Source organism: Cylas formicarius, unplaced genomic scaffold (assembly GCF_029955315.1).
Source record: "Cylas formicarius isolate icCylForm1 unplaced genomic scaffold, icCylForm1.1 PGA_scaffold_10__41_contigs__length_53128322, whole genome shotgun sequence".
Taxonomy (NCBI): domain Eukaryota; kingdom Metazoa; phylum Arthropoda; class Insecta; order Coleoptera; family Brentidae; genus Cylas; species Cylas formicarius.
In genome coordinates this window covers 36,548,277-36,557,770 of record NW_026844214.1, presented here as the reverse complement: position 1 = coordinate 36,557,770, position 9,494 = coordinate 36,548,277, and the positions used below count along the sequence as shown (strand labels likewise).

Below are 9,494 nucleotides of genomic sequence, written 5' to 3'. Positions count from 1 at the left end.
AAAAAATATATATAGATTAAAGTTTTATGATGAAGTGGTAACTAGGGGGTCCACTTGACGTGATCTTACTCATAACAAAAATAGCTTTTCGGCTTATCTTTTTACTAAAATATGTTATTAATTGACCAATGATTTTTGATCATTTTTAACAAATAAAGGTAGTTAAGAAATACTTTTTAAAATAGCCTTTTTTTACAGGCGTGTTACTAAAGATACATTAACAATTACGAGAAAAATAAATTTATATAATTGTTATAGATCAATGATAAAAAACACATTTTATTACATTATTTGCATTAATTTTATCTATCCAAAACTAGTGTTTCTATTAGTATGTATAGATAATTTTTGTGATCCGGAATGCAGATTTAATCTAACATGTAAATATTCACTTTAAACTACTTCTGGACGGAGAAAAAAATTTTTCTTTTAATCCCGAAAACGGAAGGAAGGAAGGGAGGACTTAATATTTTCACCACCGTGTAATTTGTATAGGCATTTTTCATATTGTTAATTTTCTTTTAGTGTTTGATTGTCTGCTTTTCCTTATAGTACAAAAAAAGAGAATGAAGTTTAACCCTTTTTTATTAAGAAATGACACAAAATTCTTAAAAAGTTTTTCAGCTTAATTGCAGCTATCTAAAATAAAGAACTACACTTAATCAAAACAAAATTGTGGCACATATTCTTTCCTACGTTTGAATACATTAAAAGTATAAACAAAAGCAAGTAGTTCAACATCAAGTATCAAGTTTTGTAAAAATAGAAGGATCCATAAACCACATATCAAATTTTGGTAATGTATCGATCAGCTCCCGGGCTACACCGGTAAAAACTGAAACCGCACTGACCAATCGTAGACTTTCTCAGGCTTCGTGCACCCAGGATGTGCGACCAAGTCAAATCAAACAGTACTGTACGAGTAGATACATACTATAAAGGAAAATATATTTAAAAAGCATTTTCAAATTGAGGATGTCAAACTTATTACATCAAGGATAGCATAACTTCGAGACAATTTTTTTAAAGACTTATTTTTTTAACATACGGCACAACCATATTCTCAAATCGAAAGTATGTTATGTTTTGTAGTTTTCATTTGAATATTAGGTAGTTTAAAACAGAAAATAGTACGTTTTCAAAATAGGTATATTGTTTCTCATTCTAACATTATATATCATCATCTAAAGGAGGCAACATTTTCCAAATAATGAGATGCAATCTCAGAAGTAGAATTTGTAATTTAGGAATAAAAATTTGAAACATTTTAAAACAGGACTATTTACTACAATGAAAAATATATCTCGAAATCATTATATTCATTTTTCAAGAATATTAAGATTCTTAATTTATGCTGATGTGAATTTGCTTTTTTTCTGTGCATAATTCAATCTGAATCAGAAGATGGATTGATTCTAAACAACTTGTTGAATATTAAGGGCTCTTAGAATATTTTTTGATATTTTGAATCCAGTTACAAGAAAGGGTAACTTTTGGGAGTGTTCAATTTATATGCTGGTAAAAAATAATATGTATGTGAGAGTTTAGCTGGACGAATGGCATACTGCCTTCATTGTATATTCAACCTCATAATAATGATAATTAGTATATATTTAATGTCACCGTATTTTCTCATAGTTCTAATGTTATTTTATTATATCTAAATAAACATTATATAATATTTCATAACTACTATTGCCGTCGGCAGGTTATTTCGATAAAAGTCAAGACAATATACTTTGAGACAATGTATACAGATACGATAGTTTGAAGGGATTCTTAAATTTTAACTTATTCGAAAATTACATAAACGCACATTTTTGTTTCTAACAATATACTGTTTTATTTGGGAACTCAACGAGCTGTTGCTCGGCGGCAGTGACGAATAATTGCAAAAAAATAGCACGACGTGTAGATGGACTCTCGTCCGTACCTTCTGCACGACTGAGACTTGTTGGGAACACTTTGTCGTGACTTAACTGTACTGATTTCGGGAGCGGAATAAAGTTTTATTTGAACTAGCTTATAAAAATGCCGGAATAATTAAGAGCACTTTGACAATGTGTCGAGCGAATATACATATAATACTTTTAGCCCGAAGTCAACTGTGCTCTTCGGCGCCTAGTCTAGGTTAGGTTAGGTATGTAACTCGTGCTATCTTTTTATGATTTATTGTTTTGTTTTATTCTAATATTTTCAAAGCAATCCGCTTTTAATGTGGTTTTGTTTTTTATTTCTAAGATAAGTTTTTGTCATGATACATACATACATGACAAATTAGTAGCTTTAAAGGATGATTGATATTCGCTATTTTATATTGCGTAATATATTTTAAGTACAAAACATCTACACAATTTTTTTGAGCGCTAGACAACATCAGATTTTTTTGTTTACATAAATAGTAGGCATTTCAAAGTCAAATATACCCCGAAGCTAAACTACGGACATGTTTTGATACAAGTACTTACGCTGAAACGCCTAATAAAATCGAGCATAACACTTCCAAGTCCCTATAAAGAAATATAAATATAACCCCACCCGGTGTACCCAAGGTTACTAAAACTTTTATTTCCTTCCGAATTATTTATTTTTAGGCATTCTAAATGCAACATAAAGCGGCACTATTAAGTACTGGAATCTATTATCGCGATGCATTATCGTAAATCCTGGCACTATTCCAGTGATCTTTCGGGAAAGAAATTAAACGACGTGACAGGTAATAGCCAGCATTGCCGGTAATAATCTACAGGGTGCGCCAATAGCATTATTATATACTTATTATTATTATATACTTATTATTATTATATACTTATTATTATTATACCTAGGACTAGGCATTTGCAATTCGTAAAATCTATCGTGAGAGCAATAAGGCCAATATATCTGTTTTTAATTATAAGGTAGGTAACAAATTTCATAATGATAATAAAGTATTTAGCAAATATATAAGCAGGCAGTCGCATGGCACAAAATTTCATACAGTGCACCTGCACTTTATCCAATTTTCTTGATAAATAGTTATCTTCACACACTTGACTCAGTTTTTAGTGAACATTTAACGGGAAATGGACATATTTTAAGAGAATATTGCCGTAGAAATGTCACATCCAAATTGGAAACTATCTAGTTGGCCAACTGTCAGCGGCCATTTTAGTTGCTACGCATCTAGGCCTTATTGTTTTAAATCAATATTTGAAATAACATTTTAATCTTAATGGCCCTTCTCGTCATTTTTTTTTAGGGTGGCTGCAAAAGTTCCTATCTTATCAACATACGCAGGGTCTCCATATGTCTACTCTAGTAGCTACATATATAATTCCGACGTCCATATGACACGTTACACAGTGAATGGATTCATGAGGTTTTGCAAAAATATACCTAAAAATTAATGGCCGTAGAAAAACTACAACACAAAGTTTATCAAACCTGTTACATAATATATTATTAGAATATTCTTTTTCAACTTACACATGTTTGAAAAAATGAAAATTAACTTATTAAGTAGAAAAGGGAATTAATGTTAAAAAAATTCTTTCATTATACTAGTGTGTGTAACCTTTGTATAAATAATTAAAAATCGATCAGAAATGAAAATTAAAAAAGATGATTCCTGGTGAACACACATTATGTAGCTTTAATATTGCGCATATGCGGCCTTATGGCTTTCATTGTTGGTGAATGCTTAAAAAATTGACAAGTTGAACATACAAATTTTGCAGGATCGAATCCGTTACGGGAGAAACCACTTTAAAATATTTTGGAAAAATTCATGCCACAGGAAATATTTTCTACTGTCAAAACTGAAACTGTTTTAACTTTTTAAACACTACTATAAATATACCAGCGATGTGAGAAAATATGAAGCTAAATGCAACATAAAGCGGCCCTATTAGTTACCGTGGTTGTCGTTGCTGTGTACCCATCAACACCAGCAAAAATAATTTAATAGAGACTATGATGAAATGTGGTTTCATTTTCCCATCGCTTTAATAAATCTGGCTATTTTAAGGTTTTGCATTTAAATTCTACATCCTAAAAACAGTCCTATTTTCGACTAATTTATTCTACAGAGAGAGAGAGAGAGAGAGAGAGAGATTTTTTCTCTGTTGATTTAGGGAATATCGTCTCTTCGTACGGCACTGCTCCCCGGTTTTCTTTTCCCATCCTCCGCGCCGAGTCGGCAGCCTCTGCCTCTGTCCAAATTCACTTTAGCCTCTTATAGAACACAGATATGCTTTTAGCGGACGCCGACTTATTCGAAAGGGGAGCCAAAACAGCCCCTTATTTAGATGTTGAGGCCTATAAATACGGGATGTGTGTCACTGCACTTTCTCCACAACGACCCAGACCGTAACAAAGATCATTTTTACTATATGAACACTGGAAATGACCTCCATTTAATGACTTACACATTTGTGAAAACGTACTTTTTCGTAAACAGAGGTTTGAAGAACGTTGATGGTTTGCTTCAATTTCAAACGCTTTTGTTGGATTTGGCTATACTCTATTCTATAGCTTCTATACAGAGAGACGGTCTGTAAAAACGAGCAAATCTTAAAAATCGGTGTTTTTGATTAGCCGCTTGGTTGAACTGTGGATGTATACTGGTTTTTCACTATTTTCAAAGTATTTAATCAATTTTTGACAGAATCGGATGAGTTTTGGTAAAGTTGGAGAAGAAAAAATATATTTGTAACTAACTGTAATTATTCTACACGACGTCTGCCTTAGCATCGAAACAATAGCGATTTGGAAGGTTGGCATTGTTACATCTTCAAGGTCCAACTCTTTGTCCGTAGTGGCTGCTGTCAATTTGCAAGATGCGACGTTCTGATAGGTTATGCTGACCACTGACGCCTGCGAATATCAAGAATCTGATCAATGTGTATAGTTCAACTAACGACATAAGGCACTACTGATCAGGCAATACTCATATGATATATAACCATTAAAATATGCCAAAAATTTGTTTTCTAGTGCTACACTTACTGTTCAAAATATTTCGAAAATGCCCTTCAAAAGATATCAATCGATATAATTAATAAAATTAATATTTTCGAAAATTCCTTGATTGTTCTTGAAAAACTGTTGGTACATTTTTTAGCAAAAATCTGAATAGTCATTTTAGTTCTTAACAACAAAGGCTAGTTCACTTGAACGTCATATAAATATCACACCGGATTATTCAGTTATGTGAAAAAGAAAACAAGCTAAAAATTTAATATTTTAAAAATATATTAATTTTATTATCCCTATGCACGCACCTGTTTAATCTGTTGAGAGCAATATTAACACCAATGTAATTCGATTAAAAATCCAAAATCTAAAAATTGTGAGAAGATGGTGGCTATAAAAATTTCCAATATCCCAGCAGTTTAAAAAAATTATTAGAAATTTTAAATTTTGAGTTAACAATTTTGCAAACGTCTATTGTTATTAAAAATGGAAATAATATACAGTGCACAAATAAAATATTGAACAAATTCAGTTGGTATAAGTCTATCATCTTTTTTTGTTCATTTTTTGCAGTAAATAGAAAATATACGTCGTGGGTTAAAACATTAAACACCTTTTTTTAAAATGAATTTTACAATTCTTACTTTGTTTGAGCAAAAGAATAAAAAACATCTCAAAGAAATTAGTTTATCATGTGTTGAAAATGCCCCCAATTGACAATTGCCACCTTCTTGACAAAAACCTGATCGGTTTTAAAAACCTTCCACAACGTATTTTCTCGGGATAGTTTCTTTAATTTGCCTATTTCGTAATCGTATACCTTGAGATCGTGCAGTTCATTGATCCCCTTCTAACAATCCGCTGTCCGGAAAGTACATTATTGAAATATTCAAGCGCTTGTCCAGCCAATTGGGGGGCGGAGCAACAATCCTGTTGAACCAAATATGTCTATCTGGCATATCAGACTGATTTGGATTTTGGAGAGAAACTACCAGAGTGCAGAGTGCGAGAGGACAGAAATGTAATTGTGACAATTTAAGAACTATTTTACTACCTATGTGTTCATTTTAAATTTTTTGTTGAAGTCCAATACATGATGTTTAAATTACTTTATTTTAGCCGTCTACTGTATATATTCGATTGAAAAAATAAAGAAGGCTGTGATAACTTTTTAATATGACCCCGTATACTTATTTTGGGAACAGCGCTGACTATGAATGTCAAAAAATGAAAAGCGCTGAGGAAATTCGAAATCCACATTTTTATCTTCAAAGATAAGTGAAAACTACCTCCAAAACTACTGTCTAAAGTCACAATAACAGATACTGGTATGTTTTCCTGGGAGTGCGGGACTATAAAAAAGAAACTACTAATTTCAGAACTGGAAAATAAATAAACTTGGCTGTGAAATCTGCCTTCAACTCTCGGACTGTGAATCCTTTCAAGTTGCAGAAGTATACCATCGTAGTACGCCTTCAAACGCATTGACGGAACGCGATGTCAGGCGATCGTTATCGGTATCGAATTAGTTGAGGCGACTGTCGAAGAGGCGCGTATCACCATGTCATCTCAACTATCTGCGACCGACGATCTCCCTAATCCGGCAGGCCGTGCCTGTCACGTCTCTTTTTACCACCGAGAAGGCGTCTGCAGTTTCGCTACCTGCTTAAAGTTTTCTGTTAAAAAATGAGACAGCTTACATCGATTATAATACTAGTTAGAAAAATATTATCGCAGAGAGGAGTCGGAACTATTTTTCATTGGAAAATATACGAAAGTTGCACATGGCATAAAAGAACACCCGAGGAGACTGCGGCTAACAACAAATGGATGGACAGTCAAACTTGGCAGAATGTGTTTCTGTGGAGGAGTTAGAGGGAGCTTCAATGATGGAACTGCTCCCAGCTTGGGTTTATGCTGAATCTCTTACCTGTAAAAACTGAGGTTAAAACTACGAGGTTAATAATACCTAATAATTATCCCTTGGTTGTCTCCGTCAGCATCCCAGAGGATGTAACTGATGTTTGTCCGTTTGTCTTTCGATTCAGTCGTTTAATTTTTAGTATATGACTTTAATCACATCCAAAATGAACTTCAATGAAATAATTTCAAACATGTATTTTGCTTATAAGAATACTTAAATCAGTCAATAGGTCTTCAATAGACAAAATTCAAGCGCAAGCAAGTTGCAAGCGAGTTGCGGTACACACCGAGCACAGAGTTCTTCCACACACGCTTAACAACGTCGAATTTTCTTTGAGTCTGTGGAATGCCATTTCTTGATTAAATAAATTAGCGTTTAGAACGTGATTCATATGTTGGCACTGGGTACATTAAAATTTAAAAATAATGTCATTGGTATACATTTTGATTGGAAGAAGAAATTTGCATTTGTAGCATCAGGAAAAAACTAATGCATTCAATACGGTTGGAACATTCCCGTTTATCAATTTTTTGGTGTGTTAATAGTATATTATGCTACAAGTCCGGTAATCGGCATTTGACTCACGAGTTTATTTGAAACGGGCGGAGCGAGTGTTTAATAAACGAGCGACTTAAAAAGTTTACCGAACGTGTTGCATACTATACTTTTTCTACGACCGTTAGTTTTTGGTACATTTTCGCAAAATAACACGAATACATTCACTGACATTGTCGGAATTGACACACGTCAAAATCCAAGGCTCCGAAAACATCCGATTGCTCACAAACCCGTGCGGTCAAATCCCTGAAATGTCTGAAGTGGCTCGAATTCATGGGAAACGAAACTGACGTGGTAAAATGACGCTTCCCGCACGTTAGATCGTTGGGTAATTAGGTATTTTACAGACGGGGGTAGAAAAATTGTATTATCTAAAGAGCTCGATTTGTGTCTGATTTTCAAACTTATTTATCATAGACTTTAAAGAATTTTCTGCATTTGTAACACCGCCCTTTGTCGATCTTCGAAATTTCCAGTTTTACAAGAATATTGTATTGTCAAATATGTCAAAAAAAAATTACTAAATGTCGAAAAATCTCGAAACCTACGTAGGTTACAAAAAAAAAATGAAATAAAAATTTGTTTCCATTAAAATGATTTTCTTTTTATTTATTTTTTATTTTCCTAGTCGTCACATTTTTATATACGGGGGGTAAAACAAAGTTACATTTATTAACTTATTAAACTTTTTTCCATCTACTATTTTTACGAAAATAATGTTTCTTTTAGGCAATGATGAAATATTTTCTTAAAATTCGCGGTGTTGCCACTTTTCGCAAAATTATACTTTTCTTAATTTTCTTAAATGAGCCACTCTGTATATTATTGGGTACAGGTCTCTGACTTACCGTTTTAGCTTAGCTGGCAGATAAAAGACTGGGTATAAGATATAAATTATTAAACCATGAAACTACGAATTAGTTCCTTATCAACATATTCAGAACCGTGTAAGAGCATTGTTAAGCAGTCATATTAAAAACAGAATATTAACCTTTGCACAATGTTGCCAAATTTCGCAAATTACCTATTTATACATTTAAATGTCTACGTGAAATGAGTACAAAAAATTAACAATAACTACTAATGCATATTACTTACAAGTACCATTAATTAAATTAGTTTTTCAATATGCCCGCCATTTTGAAGAATACAAGTAGTATATGCTATTTCTAAATAGTATATGGCATTTGAGACGTAATTCGTTTCATTCAGATAGACTTTTGCCGTGCAAACTTGTTGCTGCATTTCCAAAAATGTTTACGGTTTATCTTAGTAAACCATATTTTTTAATGTGCACCACAAAAAAAAAGTCCATCGGGGTCAAATCTGGACCCCTCGCTGGCCAGGAGATGATTTTGTTTTGTCCAATCCTTTCATTATGTATAAGTGGCCGAATTTCGTTCCTTAATAAGTTTAAATATCGTACGGATGTTAAATTTTGTTGGTAAATTATGGGTCCTAAAGTTTTAGATCTCCAGATTGCGCACCATACTTTCACGGATCTTCGCCCATGTTTGTATACTTAAAAAAAAACACATTTTTAATTTTCTGAACTCCGTTAATGCGTATTTTTTCTATTAAATAACACCGCAGACGTTGTTTGATTCATTGGTCCAATTATATTTTGAAAATGTTATCTAAAAAATTATATTGCAAAATTCGAGTCTTAAGTTAAAATCTGCTTGTTGTAGTTTTTGTACGGGTGTGAATTTAATTGACATAACTGTTAACTGGCATCTCGGGTGGAGGTCTCTGGAGGATTTTCAAAATGTAGAGGAATATCCAGCTTCATATTTTCATCCAAAACCGTTCGGTTTCTAACTTTTTTCACTAAAAGACTGCCATTTGTTCGAAACTGTTGGTATATTTTGGCAATTTTTTTTTTGCAAGAATTTTTGTATTATTGGAAAATATTTTTCAATTAAGCCAAAACGGTGAGTCACGTACTATGTTATATAAGTGAAATTGCTATTAAAGTGGCTATTCGAAAATCCAATGACATACAGAGTGTCTCACTTAAGAAAATTCAGAAAAGTATCATTTGCGAAACGTGACA

General features: G+C 32.8%; 1 long non-coding RNA gene across 3 annotated transcripts; it reads right to left on the bottom strand.

Annotated features, from left to right (window-relative positions):
• Positions 1 to 348: 348 nt before the first annotated feature.
• Positions 349 to 9,162, bottom strand: LOC132695806 (uncharacterized). 3 transcript variants are annotated; one of them, XR_009617889.1, is made up of 3 exons: positions 5,777 to 9,162; positions 4,702 to 4,857; positions 349 to 933 (listed from the first exon to the last, which is right to left on the bottom strand). It is a non-coding gene; the product is annotated as an uncharacterized LOC132695806 (long non-coding RNA). The 3 variants fall into 3 exon arrangements; XR_009617888.1 differs by lacking the exon at positions 349 to 933 and adding an exon at positions 3,551 to 4,299 and having other exon boundaries at positions 4,428 to 4,857; XR_009617887.1 differs by lacking the exon at positions 349 to 933 and adding an exon at positions 3,575 to 4,535.
• Between the last annotated feature and the right edge of the window lie 332 nt (positions 9,163 to 9,494).